Genomic DNA, 12,647 nt, shown 5'->3' on the forward strand with positions numbered 1-12,647 from the left:
GTGGGGATGGGATGGGTGGGAAGACTGCGGCTCCGGGGTGACCTCAGACATTAATTCCTCAGCAGCACCAGATGGCTAGTGCTGAGGTTTATCAGATTAATCTTTTGCCATTTTGACTCTTGAATACTGTCATTGAGCAAATTAAAAAAGGAAAAGTAGTGGGTACTGGCCTTGTTTAGAATTTGAAAAATAGCTCAGACTAAAAAAAACCCTCCAAACCCAGTACCAATGCCAAAATTTTACAATAATAACCCAAATAAGTTTTTAACAGGTATCCACAAAGCTCTGAAACAAACTTCTGATCATGCTAGTCCTAACATGACCCCTGCACCTTCTGTAAAGACCTATGCTCCTATTTGTTTCCTGTTTCTCTGAAAAGTTTTAAATTAATAATACTAATACCAACTCTGCACTTCTAGGACCTTAAATAAACCCACTGCAGTCAGTGGAAAGACCTCAGTTGGCTTGGGTGGGCTTTGGATCAGCTTCCTTTAGAGCACCTCACAAGTACTTCACAGTCATGAAGGGCCAGATTCTGCCATCATGACACATTCAGTCAAAATAATTCTTTACTCCTTGATTTACCCCCAAAGTGCCAAGAGCCAGGCAAATTAACTAGAACTCTACTTTCTAGAGAGTCTGAGAACAGGTTTCACAAATCCCCTACCTCAGTCTTTGAGGATCCCAATGTATTAAACAAATAACCAGCAACAATTCTGATATCGGTGTTAAATATGCTGAGTTTGCAGAAGGACAGGGAGACCCTAAGTGAAATGCCTCCCTCCCTCTGAACAAAACCAGAACTGGGAGAGAACTTATACTGCCCCAAACACACTCAGGTGAGTGGATTGTAACTCTCCAGATTATACAATGTGGGGGATGGAGGAAGGAATCTCAGTCCAGGATGGCAAACTACTTTGGGACATTTACTTAATTTTCTTCAGTAAATTTGTATGGTCAAACCACACATCCTTCCCCCACTCGCCACAGCAGGCCCCACTGAGGCAGGACCATCCACCCCACCCTGTGTGCTAGAGAGCTCACTCCATTCCCAGAAGGGAGTGAGAACAATGGAGTGATAACTCTACATGAGGGAGATGGGGAGAGGGAACAAATTCCCTGTGTGCACTATGACAGTGCCCCCTCCCCCATGATTTATGAAATAGACTTATGGACACAAATATGCATAACTCAAAGACACTTTGGACAATCTTAATGGCATAATCCACTGAGTCTGTATATCTTATTTTGGTATATGTATCCTTCTCATGTGTAAAGTTAGATATATGGAGTATGCAATGGTTTATGGTTTTAAAAGTGCAAAGGAAAGCCATCAAGGGTGTTTCCCTCAAGATCTGGTTAACTGTAAACAGCTTCTTTTGTCCTTTAAGTCTTAGCAATGGTTGGTCCTAGGAAGTCAGGTGACACCTCCCCCCCCCCCCCCCCAACTGGTAGGGTCTGACCAGCTGTGATTTTTCCATGTAAGGGTGGAAAGTAGAAACAGAATTCCAGCCCAAAGGTGGAATCTATAAAACAATGGGAAACTAACAGTTTCTTTGTCTTTTGCTGGCATGACACTCCCAAGAACTTCCCTGGTGTGTAGGCTTAGCTGCAATAAGAACAGTTTTAGGGTGACTTTGTAATAAGTTTGTACTGAGATTTTAGTGTTAGAATTAGCATGGTGTTTTCTGTTATTTTAAATTTGTAATCTACTTACTCTGCCTGTTTTCATTTACAAGCTCTTAAATCCTACTGCTTGTACTTAATAAAATAACTTGTATTTACTATCAAGCCCAGTGCAAATAATTGTTACCTGGGGAAGCAATCGGTGTTTACATCCTCCTTTCATTGTTAAAGGGGTCTCACCTGAATCATTTATTTGGGGTTCTGATCCCATTTGGGGGGTGGTATCCCAGGAAGCTGGACCCAAAACTTCATTTTCCTCAGACCTGAAGTGTTTCAGTGTCTATATTGCTCTGGGGATGGGAGGGGGGGTGATCTCAGCTTTGTGCTTTGGCAGGGAGAGATCAGGTGAGCTGACCCAGCGGACAGGGTGGTGAGAAGCCCCAGAGAGCAAAAAGGCGAGTGTCAGTGGCTTTGTCAGCACTCCAGGGAATACCCTCCAGGGGTACTCTGTGACCTCACCCTATCACATCCACACCGCCCAGTAACTCAGGATTGGGCTGTGGTCCATGCTGTACAAACTCAGTGGAAAACACGACTCCTGCTCCAAGACGTTGACAATCTAATTTACATGCTGCTTATGAGTTAGATGAAATATACAAAGTCCTATCTGTTTATCTTACAATTCCGATGTTGGCAGTTTGAATCAATCAGAACCATCACACTGTCCCTGCTAGGAAACCCACCAGCAAGGTTATGATAAAAGCTATCAAGGAGGTAACAAAATGACCTGGATCTGCGGAACAGCCAAAGTGACAGAATTGGACAAAGTTGTCCTGATGATAAAGTGATCTCCCTCTGCATCTAGTGTGATGCAATGACTGGAGACATGGGCTAGGATCATACCAACACTTCTCATTCACCATGCAACCAATATCACATCACTTCTTCAAGCAAAGAGGAAATCATTTTTTGTGGTGATTCTGAAGGCTCAGCAGCTTTGTTCAATCAAATATCCAATAAATAAACTAATTACAGCAAATGTTCTTGGTAACTCCGTGGAAAAGAGGATGTAAAACTGGGCATCATCCCCCTCACACAGAATATAAATGTTAATCAATGCCTAATTCCCCTGAAAATGGAGCTCGTAACTATGTGATCAGAGAGGGCAAAAGATGAAATCTGGGGGAATATTACTGGGCTGAATCTACTACCATAATTAAAGCCACTGGAAATAGTCAAAAGAAAAATTCTCTTAATCTGGAAGTGAAGTCATTGTTAAAATTATAAACAAAATCAGAAAGTAAAAAAAAAAACCAGGACTCTGGGCAGTAAAATCCTTTTCTCTCTTGAAAAGCTACAGCCAGAGGTGAATTACAAAAACCAGACTGGCTTAAAAAGCTGCAGTTTTATCGGATACATTTTTAGGATATTTAATGTAATGAATAATCTGAATGTGGGTGCATATCTGCCTGCTACCTTGGATTATGGGAATGAATTATTCTATTCTGGGAGTCTGAGTGAGAATAGGTCAGTTATTCTTTTTGTGGTGCATCATAACATACGTTTAAGAGGCCACTTAACCCCAAGCATGGGCAGTAAATTTAGAGCTAAGACAAAGTAACACACTTGCATGCATCACAATATCAGCATCAACTTGCAAACTGTGTTGTAGGAAATTAAATCACAATGAGCAGAACTGGATAAGCTCGTGACCACTAGCTAAATTTATAGCTGTGCATGATAAGGAAATGTGGGCATTTCAATTGCACACTTAAAGGAGTAACTTCTCTGTTGAGGTCATAAGGAAACAATGTTTGCCTCAAGTATAGCATTGCACCACTGATGAATTGTGCAAGCCTGCATAGAGGTGTTTTGTACATATGCACTACAACGAAAGGCTTAATGATAGAACAGAGGGATTTATACTATCATCAGTTTTGACAAATGTTATGTAAAATCTCAGCTCACAGTACACACAGCCATTCAACTGCACATTTCTCCACATCTCATCCCCAGCTCCCTCAATTCTAGTTATTAACATTGCTCTTTACTGAGAGGTTAACATGTAGCACAGATTCACTATTCCAGGCAAGCTAGCCAAACTGTCACAAGTAAATGACAGGAAGCTGAAAGCAAACTGGCGTGCCGTTCTCTTTCTGAATGGCACTCAGAAAGACTGAGTTAGGATTAGTTCACTAACCCTGCTGACCTCAGATCATAAATACAGAAAGTTTATCTGTCAGAAAGGTCCCTAGTTCCTGTTTGCCCTTCCTGTTCTGAGTGCTAAGGAGGAAGAGGTGAAGCTAAAACCAATCAAATGTTTATCCTGATATATTTGTACCAGTAAGATCCTGGCTAGTTTGCAGAGGAGCAAGCAGAGATTTTGGGAAGGCACAAGAACAAGTCAGAGCAACTTGCTTAATTCACTGGGGGAGGGAGGAATGAATCGGGCTAATCAGTCACAGAGATGATGTCATCTGTTTAACTGAGAGCAGGATTAGGCCTATTAACTTTACTGTTAATAATTTTATTCCCCGGTTACTTAAAGAGTTTTCAAAATGCTTGTGGTCACAACCTATTTTTAGTAGGCAGGTGTCAGAGTCATGAAACCATCATGATAATAATCAGGCCAGCTGTCAGCACTCCATTTAGGACAAAACCAAAGTGGACATGAAGAAAAACCTAACCTCCTGCCCACAGATATTGCCTCTCCAGAGTAAAGGCAAGCTACCCTGGCGAGCAGTGTGAAGATTACACCGTCCTTGCCCATATTATAGTCCTCTAGGCATAATTATTTTGAAAGAAGTGAAAAGTTGGCATAAAATTCCTCTCAATAGATAAAACAATTATATGAAACTAGAAGACTTACCTGGCATTGGCTGGGTCCTTCAAGGCAAGGAGCTAGCAGGGGGAGGAGTGTTTGCAGGAGTCTCGGGGTGTCAGGGGTGCAGGAGTCAAGGTGGGAGGATTGAGAATGTGGGGAGGTGAGAGAGTGGGGGGGGGGGGAAGAGGGGCTCAGGGAAGGGAGGTGTCCCATTTGGCAGGGCCTTCTCTCCAACTATGGCTGGTAGGGTTCTTCTCTCCAAGCCTGGCCAGCAGGGGCCTTTTCTCTCCCCTTAACCCAGGACAGGGCAAGATGCAGCCGCGAGGCCATATCCAGCCCACTTAACACTTTGATCTGGCCCGTGGACTGCATCTGGCTGCTGTCTATTTATATTCTGCTGCCCCTGCCACCAAATTTCCAGGTGGTGGCTCAGGCAGAAGGATCCTATTTAAATGACTCATAGTTCACAGCTGGCAAGGGCCAGAGCTGCGAGCCTTTTAAATAGCCGCAGCAACCCTGGGCAGTTTTTAATTCAAAGCCTTCAACTCTAGACAATTCTGGGGGACGGCTAATCCCCAGCTCTGCCCTTTCCTCCCCAGGTCCCACCCCTTCCGGGGAGTGGAGCCTGGCCATGACCACACAGCAACATTCATTAAGTGGCCTCCCTGCAAAAATTATTGCCCACCCCTGCCTTAACCACTCTTGTCCCCTCCTCCCAGTCCCACCCTTTGTGCGACCTAGGGCCTTTCCCCTCCTCCCAGCCCCGCATCCTAGTCCCCCCTTGTTAAGGCAAGAGCCTTCCCTCCTCTGTCTGGGCAGGGCTTTCTCCCTCCCTCCCCCTCTCCAGCGCAGCAGCCAAGGGACAAAGGGGAAAGGGTTTGGAGCAGGGGGGCTACTTACCCCGTCTGGGGGAGGCAAAATAGCGAGCCCCAGTCCGAGCTGGCCACTTTCTTGGTAGTGCGGCTGCCCCCAGTGGTCACTCTCGGTATTGCATCCCTCATCTCTTTCCCATTCCCAGCACTTCCCGTTTTCCTGGCACAACTAAACCTTGATCTTGCTTTAAGTTAGGAAAAGAGGAAGCTGCATACCAAATTTGGTGGCCCTAGCTCTTACCATTTAGGAGGAGTTCTTGAACAAATGTACTTACAGACAGACAGACTCACTCTCTCTCTCTGTGTATGTATATATAAGATAAATACTAACGAACACAAGTCGAAAATGATTGGAGATGTGGTTTCTGTATAGAAAAATTTAAATGAGTCAGTCCTTAAATGAAAGTTCTATTTCTGTATCATGGCTTCAGTGATTTCATCCCAGTCCCACACTTGGCATCATTCACAAATGTGAATATCGATAAAAGCCACCTCTGCTACTCTTTCTCTTTACCAGATATATATATGTATATTTTTAACTGGAACAAGCACATTAAATTTGCATAAGCACAGTTACTGTTCTTTCTTTGATTCCCTTCATGCTGCTTTTCCAAATATTGACTATGTCAAACAAAGAGAGACTATTAAAGCACTGGTCCAACGCCTCCAGTGAGTAGTCACAAAAAAGAAATATAAGAACCATCCCTGTTCTACTGAACAAAGAACAACAACCCATAAAATCCAGACCAAGAGCGGGAATTAATTAGCATAACTAGAGAGGGTCAACATTTTCAACTGATATTTAAAAATGAAATATGACCTTTTTCCCCAATTAAAATTGTCATGACCAATTTTACTTTCTTTTGAAATTTTCCATTTTTCCCACAGCAACCTTTTCTTGCCCACCCCTCAGCAAATCTTCCAATGTTTAGTTTTTCATTGGGAAAAAAAAGCCTAAAATACAATAAAAAGTGTTTCATTCTTTTAAATATTGTTCGTAAAACCATCAGGCCCATTCATGGGGAGATGCAAAAGCAGCCCCCCCAGTTCCCCAAGTAAGCATCCTCTGGCTGGCCAGGGGAAAGCAGGGGCAGCATGCTACCCGAGCCTCCCACCCCAATGCTCTGGCCAGCCTGGGGAAGGCTGGGGCTAGTCTGAAGAGGACATTCCTACTGTGTTTCACAAATAGGGCAGAAGAAAATGCTATGTACTTGTGGGAGGAACTGACAAAGGGTGGTTATGGTGGGCACAGGGCCGGCCCGAGCCCTTTTGGCGCCGTGGGCCCAGGCGTGCAGCACCGCCCCTGGACGCAGGCCCCCCCCGGGGGCGCACGGCACATATACGCGCCGGCCACGGCCGCAAAGCCCGGCCCAACCCTGGGACGGCACTCAGAGAGCCCCTAAGAGTGGCAGAAAGTCCCTAAAAGTAGAGGGGAGAAATGGGCACCAGAACTGTGGCCCAATTTCCCATGCCACCCATGCTCCTTGAGGCCCAGCCCCCAGGCCGTCTTTTTCCCTGGAGCCCTCACCCTCACACTGTCCCTTTCCCACAAAGCATCACTACCGTGTGGCCTCTTCGCCCCAAAACTCCACCCCACACTTGCTCCTCTCCTCACTGGGAATTTTTCCACAGACGTCAGTGGAAGATGGATCAGACCCTCAAAGAGGGGATTATGCAGAGAACAATATGGAAGGAAGTTAAATCTTAGCAGCTGTGCTTTGAATAGACTGTAAAGTGTGGAAAGAGCAACATCCAAAATAAGCAGCATTGGTCCCAAGTCAATCTGTGCAGTTACGTGCTGCCAAAATTTCAAGGGGCTCCCGCAAAAAAATTATCCATTACTCTGTGATAAAACTTAGGTCCCAGAGATGCTTGTGTTAGAAAAAAGAAGAAAGAAAAGGGGAGCCTATTTATTTATTTTCATAGTAAACACACATTATTTCGCATTAGGAAGGAGACGTTATCACTGGAAAAAAACAAACCCAAATTTCTACTTTGCTGGAAATACACAGACTTTATTAATGAAAAACGTATGGGGTGAAATGCTGGTCCCAGTGAAATTACTATGAGTTATCACTGACTTCTGTGAGGTCCGGATTTCACCCGTGGCGTGTACCACCAGCATAACACAGCTGGTATCATCTAAAGGGGGAGTGGGTTAAATGAGCTGATAGCCTTAGGAGACCTTGACAAGCCAACGCAACTTGGAGCAACCAAGAAGTGGATCTAAGTTGCAATGGGGCTATAACAGGAAAGCCAATTTTCATTCACCCTTCCACCAACTGCTGAACGCTAATCCAGTATGTCTGATGATCTGGGCCATTGAGTGCAGAGTGGGTGCAAAATGCTACCATAGATGCAAAGACTTCAGATATGATAGCATTTTATTCCCACTTTACCCAAGTGACAAAGAGTACTCAAGGAGCAAGGCAGTAGAAAATCACCCCCATAGTGCTGAGCTGAAAACAGAGAGCTACACTTCAGAGACCAATATGGAGCTATATTTGAGATATGAGAAGGGCCCCTTGTCCATTATTGCTTAAAATAATTCTGTTTGATGCAAAAATAAAAGCTTTTGATGTGAGAGACAGGCAGTTTCTGGGGGTGTTGTAGTCTGAAGTGATTATTATCACCATTCCCTTTGAATCCTACTCCGGAGACAGAATTTTAGTAAAAGGTAGATAATCACTCGGAAGCGTGTATCAGTTCTAAGCCTTGCAAACACAGCTTTGTAGCTTTTCAATTAAGCAACAATCTGTAGCCAAACACTCCTTCCCCAAGGAGAGGAAAAACATCAATAACTCCAAAATAATAAATACAGGTGAATAATTTAAAACTATTGTAAACAGCCTTCATAGTAAAGTGTTGCTAGTTTTTTTCTAAACAACATTACAATCATTAAAGCATGAAGCACTGTACGTTCCACAGCAACCACAAACATACCAAGAATATTTGAGCTAAATTTATCCAGATTTCTCATTTCTCTGAAATTTGAATCTCTGCCCTGGTTCATTATTTTACCAGAACTTGCAACTGTATGCAGCAAGGGATTGGAACTGAACTTTTCCCAGTGAGTTCTGAGATATGCCCGGTAATGCTGCAAGCCATTTATTGACTATTAGAAGTCTAAAATGCAAAAAAGAAGGCAGGTGAAATGGAGGAACGGGCAGAGTTTAACATTCCCTAAGTTCAATTTAAGTACAAACTTTCATGAGATACTCTGTTAACAATCTCCTCAAACACCTTTTAGGAGGAAGTGCTATTAGCCACACTGTACAAATGGGAAACTGAAGCACAGAGACACAAAGTGACTTGCCTAAGGTCACATGAGACATTGAAGGCAGAGGAGAAAACTGAATCCAGATAGCCAAAGTTCCAGACTGACCACTGCAATTTCTCTTTTGTTTGTGCCAACTAAGCACCATAGGAAAACAGCCTTTTAAACTCCTTGGAGAACAGAAATTTCCCTTTATGTATGTAGGTGGCTATGTTATTGCTGACGGGAACACATAGGCAGACAGGGAAATTCCACCTTTACAAGAGAGCTGAGTGAAACAAATGCATGGAAATTTGTAATACTGAAAGAATTTCTGTGCTACAGCCAAGCGGAAGGAAGCTTCTCCTTATTTTTCATTCTGCCACAGGAACCAATCCCTAGACTGCAACAGTAGGTCAGCATTACTAAGGAAACCACAAAAAGGCAGTGAGGAAGGGTGAGAAATCGCTAATGGACACAGTCTACACTCTTACACACAATTGTGTGACTTGCATGGATTTAAATGAGAGTTCTTTTCATGTATCCTGAGGATTAGTAGATATGTTCACAGCATATGTTCAAAAAGGTAGATAAAAACATAAGTACTCTTTCTGGCAGATTGCAGCATGACCCTACTTTATTTTGTAGAAAACACAATGATAACACAGAAGAGCCTCAAAACAGAGAGAGAGAAAACAGGGTACTCTCTAAAGAAGCAAGGCACAACTCACCTCAGCTTGCTCCCAGGCCACCCCCGTCACCCCTACACACACTTTCAGTGATCGCTTGTAATTCTAGGATAGACCTCGATACACTGCATTAATAAGCAATTGACATAAAGAGCTCAGTTTTATGAAACCTAAATCTTACCTCTGATACAGATTAAGGATAAGGAGAAGTGGTCCCAGAATAGGGCAGAATCAAAAGGCATTTCAGCATAAAAATATGGTCCAGTAATTTAAAGTTGAGGTAAGCATAATTGGGAGCCTTGAACACAAGGCAGAGTCCTACCCTGAGTTCTAGGGTTGCTAGATGGTTTAACCAAAAATACTGAACACCCTTCCCCCCCCAAAAAAAATGGGGAAAAAATTTTGCTGAAAAGAAAGGGGGAGAGACCAAAGTTGTTGAGGGGAAAATAAAAAAAAAAGGACCCAGAGAGTTATTAAGCAAAAAACATTAAAAAATTAAAAAACCAGCATGGCCCTATAAGAACAGGAGGAGCTGGGCTCTGTGACTCCTAACAGGCTGCTGGAAGCTGGTGGCCATCTTGCCTCCCTCCCTGCTCCCGGCCTGACTGCTCCCCTGCAGAACCAGGTAAGTGGCGTGTGGGAGGGGGGGTTGCTGAATATGTGTGGGGTTGCCAGGTGTCCGGTATTGACCCAGACATTCTGGTACTTTCACCCCCTGTCCAGGTAAAAAATCAGAAAATACTAGACATTTTGAGTGTCTGGTATTATCTGAATTTTTTTTACCAGGCAGGAGCTGAAAATACCGGACTGTCCGGGTCAATACCAGACACCTGGCAACCCTATTGAGTTCTAATCCTGGCTCTTGCAATCAACACATGCCGCAGCTTTGGGCAAGTCATGCCACGTCCTCATCTGCAAAATGGAGACAATAATTCTTCTTTAGCTCATGGGACTGAGTTAGTTACACAGCTCTCTGGAGGTGGATGTAACTTCTAAGTATTATTCCGGGGAGGTTTGGGTTTGCAAAGATTGCTGGATTAGACACATAGTGATAAAAAAAATCAGCACAGCTATTGTTATGATGGAAACACTATTTTAACCAACCCGAAATTAACCAAGAGTGAACTTTGCATTGTTAGCTCCATTTTATTTTTATATCATATTGTCATTAAGTTTGGCTGGATATTATAAAAATAAATATTATGGCTACAATTTGGGTTTATGGGTTTAGCTGTTTTTATTAACAGCATTAAGGTCTTTACTCCTTCAAACTGCAGAATTCCTGGGGCAGCACCCAGAGAAAGACACTTGTACCCACACAGAACCATGCTAATTGAAACGTCTGCCTGTGAGGGTTTCTTTACAGAATCTGAGCCTAAATGCACTTCCCCATATTTACATCAGCCAACCTCTGAGTTAAAATGAAATGCCAATTCAAGCTATATCAAAATGAAAATACAAAATCAAACTACTATATCAAAGTTAAAACTAGATGGAACAAAAAATCCATCCCCATTCTGCACTGCAAACATTTCCTCTGTGTTGGCTGTATTCTGAAGAATAAAATGCCGACAGCATCTTTAGTGAAGCTGTCCTTAAAAGAAAAAAAATATGACTAAATGGCTTTGACCATCATGAAGGGTTTGACCAAAAGCCTGCTGGAGATAGTGTAAAGGCTCCCATAAATGTCAATGGGCTTTGGAATTGGCCTACATAATATTTCTGACATTATGAAAAATAATTATTCAGCACAAATCTCTTACAAGGGTAAAATTGTATTCAACACTATTGGCAAAATGACAACTTTGATTGCTATAGTACAGTGTTTCTCAGTGGTCCGCAAAACTACTTGGAGAAACCTGTTAACTGGCCGAGCTGGTTTGTTTACTTACTGGTGCTATGGCCGTGACCATTGCTTCCCCTGGCTCCCCTTGGCTGCAAACAGAAAAACGGAGCCAATAGGAGCCACAGGCTCCGTGGGCATGGCACTGGTAAGTAAACAAACCAGCGCAGCCAGTTAACAGGTTTCTCAAAGTGGTTTTGTGGATTACTTTGAGAAACACTGCTATAGGAAGCGTTAGATGTGCACACACACCATACAATTAATATTTTCATAATGTAACAAAGGACAATGATTTTGTTTTTCACCACAGGTTGAACTCTCACCCCCAAACTATTTTATCATCACATACCACTACAGCAGATAAGACCCTGTGATGAATAGGGTAGTGCTGGCCAGCATTCGGTGACTAAAGGGTTAAACTCGAGTAGCTAGGGGGTGTGAATAGGGAGTCAGGAGAGCCAATAGAAAAAGGTGTTGAAATTTAAATTGGAAGATATACCTGCCTGCTTTTGTCTTTGTGTGAGTTTTAAGCTAGAAGCTGGGGAAAGAAGAGGAATTGAACTAGGCAGATCTACCATGCCTACAAGGAATACCGGGCACGGACATGGATTGAACCTTGAAGCACAGATTGTGAGTAGATACAAAAATGTATATTTCATCACAATCAGGTTATTTGTTTTGTTGTTTGGTTAAATTTCTCTGTGCTAACTCTACGTGCCCCCCTCCCATTCACTTTATCTAAGCTGCACCCAGAGATATCATTTTTCTCTCTGTTTTAATCTGTTCTTTTCTCAGTTGCTCTGTAACACCAGCAACCAAGAATGTTTTATCAAGTATATCTTTTGGGTTTTGTTAATAAAATCATCTTTTTTAAGGTGATGATTTGATTCTTGTGTCCTGGAAGGTAATAGGTCTGCGTATGCATGCCTAAGACTGAGAGATCTGCTAATGGAGACTGTAGTTTGTTTTCTCTTTTTTTTCTTCAAGCTCTCTTGTGGCAAAAGAGCGTGGGAGTATCCCTCTGGAATAAGTTCAAGTGCTTCCTCCTGAGTCTAAGAAGAAGGGATTTTTTACATTTGTTGGTGGTAACCTAGCTCCCAAAGCCAGGGAATCTGTAACCCTGAGGAGTTTTTTTTAAGCAGAAGCCTGCCTATAGAGGCAAGGTATTTAAGGTCTCTTGCAGGCCCCACCATCTGCACTCAGAGGGCCAGAGTGGGGAACAGCCTTGACAGATCCATTTATACAAAAGTCCTATTTGCAAAAGATTTTCCACTTACCTCCCTTATTTTGTTACCATTACTTCTGTCAGGCTGTTTGTACTCTCATGTATTCCTTGCACAATAAAAAGTAATGATTTACATAGGAAGTCTTGTCTCTTCTTGCCCAAATAAAGATCATATTTTCCCCAATAAACATTTGCAATTAAAGTTGTACCCTTTCCCCAGCCGACTCTGCTCCCAGAAATGTAGGGCTCGAAAGGACCTTGAGAGGTCATCTAGTCCAGCCTTGTGTTCAGGCCCATGTATAACTACACCAT

The 12,647-nt window shown here is 42.9% G+C and overlaps 1 protein-coding gene and 1 long non-coding RNA gene across 6 annotated transcripts in view; one reads left to right on the forward strand and one right to left on the reverse strand.

The window, feature by feature from the left end:
- The window catches only part of LRRK1 (leucine rich repeat kinase 1), a 149,119-nt gene that overhangs the window by 122,100 nt on the left and 14,372 nt on the right, over positions 1-12,647 (reverse strand). The window lies entirely within an intron of this gene.
- Positions 9,840-12,387, forward strand: LOC142818294 (uncharacterized). The gene is made up of 3 exons (XR_012895704.1): positions 9,840-9,892; positions 11,635-11,740; positions 12,098-12,387. It is a non-coding gene; the product is annotated as an uncharacterized LOC142818294 (long non-coding RNA).

Source organism: Pelodiscus sinensis, chromosome 14 (assembly GCF_049634645.1).
Source record: "Pelodiscus sinensis isolate JC-2024 chromosome 14, ASM4963464v1, whole genome shotgun sequence".
NCBI classification, from domain to species: domain Eukaryota; kingdom Metazoa; phylum Chordata; order Testudines; family Trionychidae; genus Pelodiscus; species Pelodiscus sinensis.